Raw genomic sequence first — 9,001 nt, 5'->3', positions numbered from 1 at the left:
ATTCTTTTTTGGTCCTAACCTTAAAGAAGATGGTTCATTTACAAAAAAGGAGGGTAGGTGATACACCATTCCTAACTCTCCGTGGACTCGGGGGTGAGGGAGGCATTTGATTAGCCTCTGTTGGAAATTATGCTGACATGGTAGATATTTATAAGAAGGTATTGAGGAACCACTATCTTCTTTCAGCTCCAGACTGACCTCTGCTTTCAGGGGGTGCTGCAGTGACAAGTTCTGCATTTCCTATTAGTTTCTTCACCTCCCAGGCCTGGGGGCTGCTAAACCAAACCAGAGATCCCAGGTGGGTCCAGACCAGCCCCTACTAGCTGAGCCCCACTGCTCTCAGGCTCCACAGCTCACAGTGATTCAAGCACATTCCAGGACATTCCACAGCTGGGCGGCTGGGAGCTTGGAATGTCTGGAACCCCCAGGGGGAAGGTGTCCCAGCATGTACCCCCATACCAACCACACTTCCCCAAAGATCTCAAAGCACTTTCCAAGGATGATCTCATTTTCTAATAGGTGTTTATTTCAAAATGCCCACCCCTACTGTTAGTGATGATTCTCTTTTCCATGAACATCACTTTTGATTTTTTCATATATCTCATATAAGAACATCATATTGGCAATCGAGAGCTCGAGTACTAATTAGATTCCAGCACAAGGGCTGTGAAATTTAATAATGAGGCAGCAAGAAAATGACCCTTCCAATTCCACTCTTTGAAAGGAAAATATGTAATGTGGGGCCCAGACATATATCATATGTGTGTGTCTGTCTGTCTGTCTCACAGTGTTGGTGCTGATGCAGTCTTCAGGACGTCCATTCCTTATCTGTGAAATGGAGATAGCACTTGTTTTATAAAGTTCTTATGATCTTGCTGTAGTGCCTGGAAACTAATAGGCACTTAATAAATGTTTGTTGAATAAATATGCGAATGGATGAACAAATGTAGTCTTTCTGGACTTGTTTCCTCATTCTAAACTTGCCATGATTGGGACCTAATCAAACTTATAAACTTTTGCACAGCAAAGGAAATCATAAACAAAATGAAAAGACAACCTACAGAATGGGAGAAAATATTTGCAAATGGTACGATCAACAAGGGCCTAATTTCCGAAATATACAAATAGCTCATACAGCTCAATACCAAAAACAAAAACAGCCCAATCAAAAAATGGGCAGAAGACCTAAATAGACATTTCTCTAAAGACATCTAGATGGCCAACAGGCACATGATAAGATGCTCAATATTGCTAACTATTATAGAAATGCAAATCAAAACTATAATGAGGTGTCACCTCATACCAGTCAGAAGGGTCATCATCAAAAAATCTACAAACAATAAATGCCTGGAGAAGGTGCAGAGAAAAGAAGACCCTCCTTCACTTTTCGTAGGAATGCAAATTGGTGCAGCCACTATGGAGAACAATATGGAGATTCCTTAAAAAACTAAAAATGGAGTTACCATATGATCCAATAATTCTACTGGGCATGTATCTGGAAAAGGTGAAAACTCTAATTCAAAAAGATACATGAAGAGGGGAACGGTATAGCTCAAGTGGTAGGGTGCATGCTCAGCATGCAAGAGGTCCTGGGTTCAATCCCCAGTACCTCCTCCAAGCAGAAATTAATGAATAAACCAAATTACCTCCCCCTCATTAAAAAAAATGATACATGAATCCCAATATTCATAGCAACAGTATTTATAATAGCCAAGACATGGAAGAAACCCAAGTGTCCACCAACAGATGAACAGACAAAGAAGATACACACACACACACACACACACACACACACAAAACAGAATATTACTCAACCACAAAAAAGAATAAAATAATGCCACTTGCAGCAACATGGATGGATCTAGAGATTATCATACTAAGTAAATTAAGTCAGAAAAAGACAAATATCATATATTACATATGGAATCTAAAAAAAATTATACAAATGAACTTACAAAATAGAAACAGACTCACAGGCATATAAAACAAATTTATGGTTACCAAAGGGGAAAGGTGGGGGAGGGAAAATTTGGGATTAACAGATACACACTACTATATATAAAATAAATAAACAACAAGGACCTATTGTATAGTACAGGGAACTATATTTAATATCTTATAATAACCTATAATGGAAAAGAATCTGATAAAAAATATATATATGACTGAATCATTTGCTGTACACCAGAAACTAGCACAACATTGCAAATCAGCAATACTTCAATTAAAAATAATAATAATTTAAAAACCACCAAAAAAACCTTGCCATGATTAATTCACAAAGCAATTTGTAGGATTAAAGGACATCAAGATTAAAAAAAAAGTACTTTTTTTTTGACACCTGAAACTCATGTAATGTTATATGTCAATTATACTTCAACAAAAAGTAAATAAAATGCTTTTGAAAACTAAAAACTAAGTGTCACAATATAAGATTACTGTTCATAAGACTACTAGTATAGATGCCCAGGTATATCAAAACCTCACAAGTGTATTTCTCTTCGTTCATCCTGTGGATGCTAGACAAGTTCCCAGTACTTATCAGGGAGGAATTCTGCCCCTCTTGGTTCTACAACTTGGTTTCTATGCACCACTCTCCTCTCCCTCATTAAAATTATTGGACATGAGTTCTTAAGGTTGGGGAGTTTCAGAACCTGATCAGATAGATAGCATGTGGGGGGAAGAGTACCAGTCCTGGAGTCAAATTGCCTAAAATTGCACCCTGATTCCACCATTTACTAAGGAACTTAACCCCACTATGTCTTAGTTCATCCATCAACGGAGGTCAGTAGTAGGATCTATTTCATAGGGTTGCCGTGAAGGTTAAATAAATAATACATGTACAGACGTGCCTTGCACATGGGAGAAACTCAATCAATGTCATCTGTGACCACTGCTGGTGCTGTAATTATGGTCCCTTCATTAATGGAGCTTGCTGTCCAGTGAATGAGACAGACCAGAGCGCAAAGCTGGAGAAATGATACAAGCACGAAACAAGTCACCAGTGGTATGCTATGGATGCAGAGGCAGGGGACATCTTTATTCACCATCCTCATCACCTTCTCTGTGCAGTCTCCAGTTTGTCACTGTTCCAACATACATGGAATTTAAAAATTATAATTAAAAATAATATCCCAGATTTCATTTGAGGAGTGCAGACCCTAATGTGTCTCCTGATGCTCACACAATGCTTCCATTAAAACAGCTCGGTCTGTGGAGCCACAGCACATTGTTGGCTCAAATCAAATCTCTGGTTAAATAAGACCCCCCAGAGCCTTTTTTACATCAACTGCTGCCAAGCTACATGTTCTTCATCCTGTATTCTTATAATTCATTTTTGGACCTAAAAACAAGACCTTGCATTTATCCTTATTACATTTCATGTTGCTGGTTTTGGCCCAGCCCTGCAGCACATCAAGATAATGAATCTTGATTCTGTCAACTATCTTATAACTTATTTCTATCCCTTCCAGACTTGGATCCCTAGCACATTTGACCAGTATACCTACTACAACCTCATATAAGACACTGATAGAAATGTTGACCAAAACAAGGTTAAGAGAATAGCCCACTATTTCAGATGCAGAATCCTCTGCACACTTAAATGTGTCCACTAATCATTTAGGGTTATACTTTCTTAATCAGCTTTGAATTCATTGAGTGGTACCCCTCTTTCACCAGTTTATTCAAAATGCCTTGTTGATAACAAGATACACTGGGTCTATGACACTGTTGGATATAATTTAAAATTTTTAATTTTCCTGGAGTTCTGTTATCTTCTTTACATTTGATGAGAATATCGATGTCTATATTGAGGTTATCAATAATGAATATAGGGGATGTAGTTTAATAGATTACTTAAGAATAAATTTATGCCATTTGATTATCACTCTTATAATGCCATTTTAGGCTTTAATTTGAAGGATGCATTTGTTAGGGTAAGCTATCTGCTGTTAAAAAAAAATGGCCTCCCAAATCCCAGTGATTTAAGACAATAGAAATTTATTTCTCACTCACAAGAAGTCACATGACGTGTTCCTGATCGGCAGGCCATTTTCCATGTGTCATTCAGGAACTGTTTCTTCTGTCTTGTGGCTTCACCCTTTTCTTGGTCCCTGGAGTTCTCTGCATTCAGCAGCTAATGGAGAAAAAGAAGAGATTATTACAGGTGCAGTGTTTCTGTGGTCCAGGTCTGGAAGTAGTGCACACCACCTCTGCATATTTCACTGGTTAGAATTCAGTCACTGACCACCTTTGTCTGCATGGGAAGTTGAGAAATGTAGCACAATTATGTGTCTAGCAAAAAAAGGAAATCAGTGTGATGAACCTAGCTCTAAAACAGATAGCTAACATAATTTAGGTGGGGCTCATATATTATTCTAGGTCAAGTATGGGACTAAATGTGCCAGTAGAGAAGTTTGAAGGATCAAGATTTATAAGAGCAGGGTTCTAATTCCTAGTCTACCATTTACTGGGTAAATAAGACTTGGACAAGTTACAGAACTGTAGGATTTCTGGGCCCAGGAAATTACAGTCTTAGCTCATTTCATCCATTGTTGAACCCCCTAGTCCTAGCCCAGTGCCTAGCAAGTAGTTGGTACAATACGTATTTGTTCAACTTTTACATAAATAAACAATAACCTTTTTGGACTTGTTTCCTTATTTCTAAATCTGCTCTACCTACCTTACAGGTTTTTGTTAAGATCATATGGGCTGTACCTGTAAAAATGCTTTAAAAACTAAAAGACATTGTAAAAACATAGAGTATAATTATTACTCATGTTAAGACTGCCAGTTGTGTTATATTCCATGGACTGCTCTCCTCTGCACTGTTTTCTCTTATTGTACACAGTAGAAAATAGATAAGCTCAAAAAAACCATTTAAGGGAAAGTTCTTCTGCACTTATACTTCTCCTATGACTTGAAGTCCAATCACCAATGCCCCTTCCCTGGTTAAATTTAAGAAGCAGGCATTGAGTGCCTGTTGGTTAGGACATGTTCCAAAATTTGGAGTAATACAAGGACTAAAATAACCCATACGAAAATAGAAAAAAACACTAGTCTTTTAGCTGGTGAGCCATACAACAGTTTTATATGCCAGATAGTACTTGCTTAATTAATAAAAATGTTCAACAGAGAAAAATTAAAAATTTCATTGAAATCAGTAGAAATTATATTTAATTGGAGGCCAGGCTATAGATGATCTTATATGCAAGGACAAGGACATAAGACTTTATGCAACAGGCCACATGAAGGCCATTAACTGCTAGTAAGCCTGGAAATCACATGGTCAAAGTGGTGTTTTAGAAAGCTGCAACTGAGAGATGGTATCTTAGACCACTTGGAGGGAAACGCATTAGCGGGCTACTGCATTAGTCTTAGCATGAAAACTTAAGAGTATGGAAGAAAACATAACGCACAGATGAAAGAGCTTCTGATTATGATAATGCGGCAGGCTGACATAACTTGAAATATCTTCTTTCAGGTATGCCGAGAATCACAGAATAAATTAGAACAAAAATAATTTTTAAGCAAAATTAAGATCATAGGAAAGAAGGGGAAATCACAGAAGGAGGAAGAATGAAATCAAATAAGTTAGCAAGTGGACTGATACTCCATTTGCCCTCAGAATTGGAGTCACAGATCTTCATAACCCTTGGAACTTGGGTTTTAATGACCACAGCAGATAAACCTGCACAAGATGGGGTGGAAATGAGACTCCCACATGAAACCAAGACCCTTGTAGGCCTGAACCATCAAGGAGAATATTGACCAGGAAAAAAAAAAAATGTCCTAACCAGCACAGCAAGATAACATGAAAACTCATTTGTCTCTTTTTGTGGAAAAAAAAAAAAAATCTTTCCTAAGAATTGGAAACTCTGCACCTGGTCTACTCATGATTTTGTTTTTTTAAATTGCCCTACTGGAAATGGCCCAGAAACTTCCAAGCCAAGAAATTAATGTAAAAATTGGTCCCTGACTAGTAATATTTTGGGAGTGACTGGCAGAAACAATTACAAAAACACTCAAGAGAAACATTTCACAATCCAGAATACAGGTAGTTTCACAAAAATAAGCAAGCCCCACACGAGATGAGCTCACAATAAAAGAAATTACAAAACACTGAAGGGACAGATCTATCACGGTCAAGAGTTAATAGAAATTACAGACAACAGAATTCACCATCATCACCTCCCACCTCCCAGGGAACTGGGCCACTAAAACAACAATCTGAAAAAGAATATAAAATGAGGATGCTTGGAATGATTAAAGACATTATTTAAAAAAAGAAAAGAAAAGAAAAGAAATCCACAGAAGAAAGAAAGAAAGAGAGAAAAGGGAAGGAAAAAAAGGAAGGGAGAAAAGGCAGATTTAAAGAACCAAATAGGAAGTCTAGAAATAAAATACACAGTTATTGAAATTAAAAATTCATTGGATGGACAGTAGTCTAGACATCTCTGAAGAAGCATTAGTAAATGAGAAAGCCAAGCTAAGCAACATACCAGAATGCAGCCCAGAGAAATAACGAGACGGAAAATTTTCAAGGGAAGTTAAGATAGAAAAGCAAGCACAAGAATGTTCAATGAAATCTAAAAGGATTTCTAGAAATGGAGAGAGCAAGGGGGCAAGGTAATACTGGAAAAGGTAATAGTAAGAATTTCCTAATTCAATAAAAAAAAAAAAAAGACTCTTCACAGGGAAGCAGCAGATATAACTTTGGGACGTATACGTCTTTGGGACATGTCCTACCATCAACACCATTGGCGTCAGTTCTCTGGGGACTTAAGACCATCTTGACAGAACTGTCATTAGCCAAATCAGATGGCTTTCGTCAGATGATGTACTGTTTAGTTTTGTTCTTTAAGGGATGGAGAGTGGCACTCATCTTGTCTATCTGTATGAAGCATGTGATTTCTCTTTGAAGCATCTGAGGTAAAAAAGGAAAGGGAGGAATCCTGCTGCTCTGAACCTCCATTTGCGAGCATCAGCCTGGGAGTGTGTAATAGGGGAATCGCATGAGGTGAGTGGACAGAGCTGGGGTGTGCATGAGCATGTGCGCACTTCTCTATAGCTCTCCACTCTCACGTACATATGTACGTGTACGAAGAGTTTTAAATACTTAAATGTACTGTCCTCTTTGCTGGGTCACGTGCTAGCCTGGAATTTGAGACTCTTCGTAGGCTTTCGCCGATCTCAGACCTCCATTAAGAGATTCTTGGACTTAATCCTATCTGGTCAGATACAATTCAGTTATTATTCCCTCCCTTTAAGGGAGATGTTTGGTTTGGGTTTTTGATGTTGGTGGTGGTGTTTTTTAAAACAGAAAGCGACCTCTGCTTTCACTCCTTTTCCTTTAATAGGGACATCAAGGGGAAGGATTTACATTCCCATTGTCCAAGGCAGGCACCGTACGCAGCAAGAATCAAGGACCAAAACCCCCAGAAAAAGGACATTTTTAAAAAGCAAAGTCCAATAACAGTTCCCAGAAAATAAAAGTAGAATCTCAATAATGAAATAAAGTCTGACCTTTTCTTTTTTCCTTTCCCTTTGTGCTTAGTCTAGTTTCACTTGCTCACAGGGTGCCGCGTGCAGAGGCCTCCCAGAGGACACTTCAGACTAGGGGTCCCTATGAAAAACGGCCGCGCGAACACCTGGACTGGCAGGCTGCCTGCGCTGTGCGCGACGCAGCCGTTCAAGATGGCGGTGGGCCGTGTGCAGAGACGCTGCTCCGCGCGCGGCACTCTGGGGAGAACAGCACAGCTCCGCCCACCCCGTGAGCGCTCCGCCCCCTCCAAGCTGACAAGCACCCCATACAGCAGCCCTTCCAGGAAGAGCATGCGCTCTGGAGCGCTCCATTCTTTGATCAAAGAGTAAGTTTCCTTTGCTTCTGAATCCAACTTGATCTTGTTCTATTGCAGGAGGACCCTTGCTGGGACCTAACTCGAAAGTCTCATTAACAGTATGATACCATATCTGGTCATTCCTCTCCGTTACGGGGTTTTGAGCATGAGTAGCTCTTCTAGATTTCTGGTCAGTGTCTCGGTGGGTTTTTTTTTCCTTTTAGTAGTAATGTCATCATTCTCCCAGAGGGCACTTGTCAGTGTCGCCAAAACATTTCTGCATAGACTATGGCTCAAGGACTCTATCTGACCCCTCATTACAGGGACCCCAGCTGCGCTTTTGCGAGCCAGCTTCCAGAGGACTGTATAGAGCTTCCAGTTTACATGCAGCACTCCCCAACCTAGAAGCTCACTCTCCTCTAAGCACCACACTGCCCGACAAGGGAAGCCGCACAGCACCCAGGAACACGGGCTTATCTCAAATGACATCCCCTTTTTATTCAGTAGTTTCCTCTGACTACTTATTTCCTCTGACAGGCTTATTATATATCCCTACCTCCCAGCAGTGTTCAACCTCAGGCGGCCATGAAATTTTACAAAAAGTTTTGAATTCAACTTTAAACTCTCTTATGGCAACAGAATGGTGTGTAAATTAAGTCCCAGGAGCAATCCTGGGGACCGCATAGTACTTGGAATAAGTATATAAACTTGTTTCTGCTAAGAGCAACAAGTTCCACCTAGACACACACACACACACACACACACACACACACACACACACACACACACACACACACAACATTCCTTTAGAAGTGTTTGACTGCTATTTAAATAAGGGTACTGCATGATATGCACACACTTACCAGATTATATGCATATATGGTATTACCACCCAAGTTTAAGTTCTAAGGTTTACTTGAGTATTTCACCCCTCTGAACTCAGTTATTCAAAAATGCTGAACGGTGTTTGTTACTGTGCAATGAGTTTTCCCATCAAGACCCTCCAAACAGACTAACATGTCTAAATTTTGAATTATGCCTTATGACAGGGTGACACATCAATATTAAGGCACTGAAAGAGATTTATTTGTGCTGCATCTATTTGACATCAAATATCCTAATGAAAATCAAAACCAGCAAATCTCAAACACTAATTTTCT

At 39.4% G+C, this 9,001-nt stretch overlaps 1 long non-coding RNA gene across 1 annotated transcript; it reads right to left on the bottom strand.

Moving 5' to 3' along the window:
• Positions 1-3,004: 3,004 nt before the first annotated feature.
• LOC116665095 lies at positions 3,005-7,718 on the bottom strand. Its single transcript, XR_004321671.1, has 3 exons — positions 7,528-7,718; positions 4,018-4,138; positions 3,005-3,086 (listed from the first exon to the last, which is right to left on the bottom strand). It is a non-coding gene; the product is annotated as an uncharacterized LOC116665095 (long non-coding RNA).
• Between the last annotated feature and the right edge of the window lie 1,283 nt (positions 7,719-9,001).

The sequence above is a fragment of the Camelus ferus genome, chromosome 7 (assembly GCF_009834535.1).
Source record: "Camelus ferus isolate YT-003-E chromosome 7, BCGSAC_Cfer_1.0, whole genome shotgun sequence".
In the NCBI taxonomy this organism is placed as follows: Eukaryota; Metazoa; Chordata; class Mammalia; order Artiodactyla; family Camelidae; genus Camelus; species Camelus ferus.
This window is presented reverse-complemented; position numbering and strand designations above follow the sequence as displayed.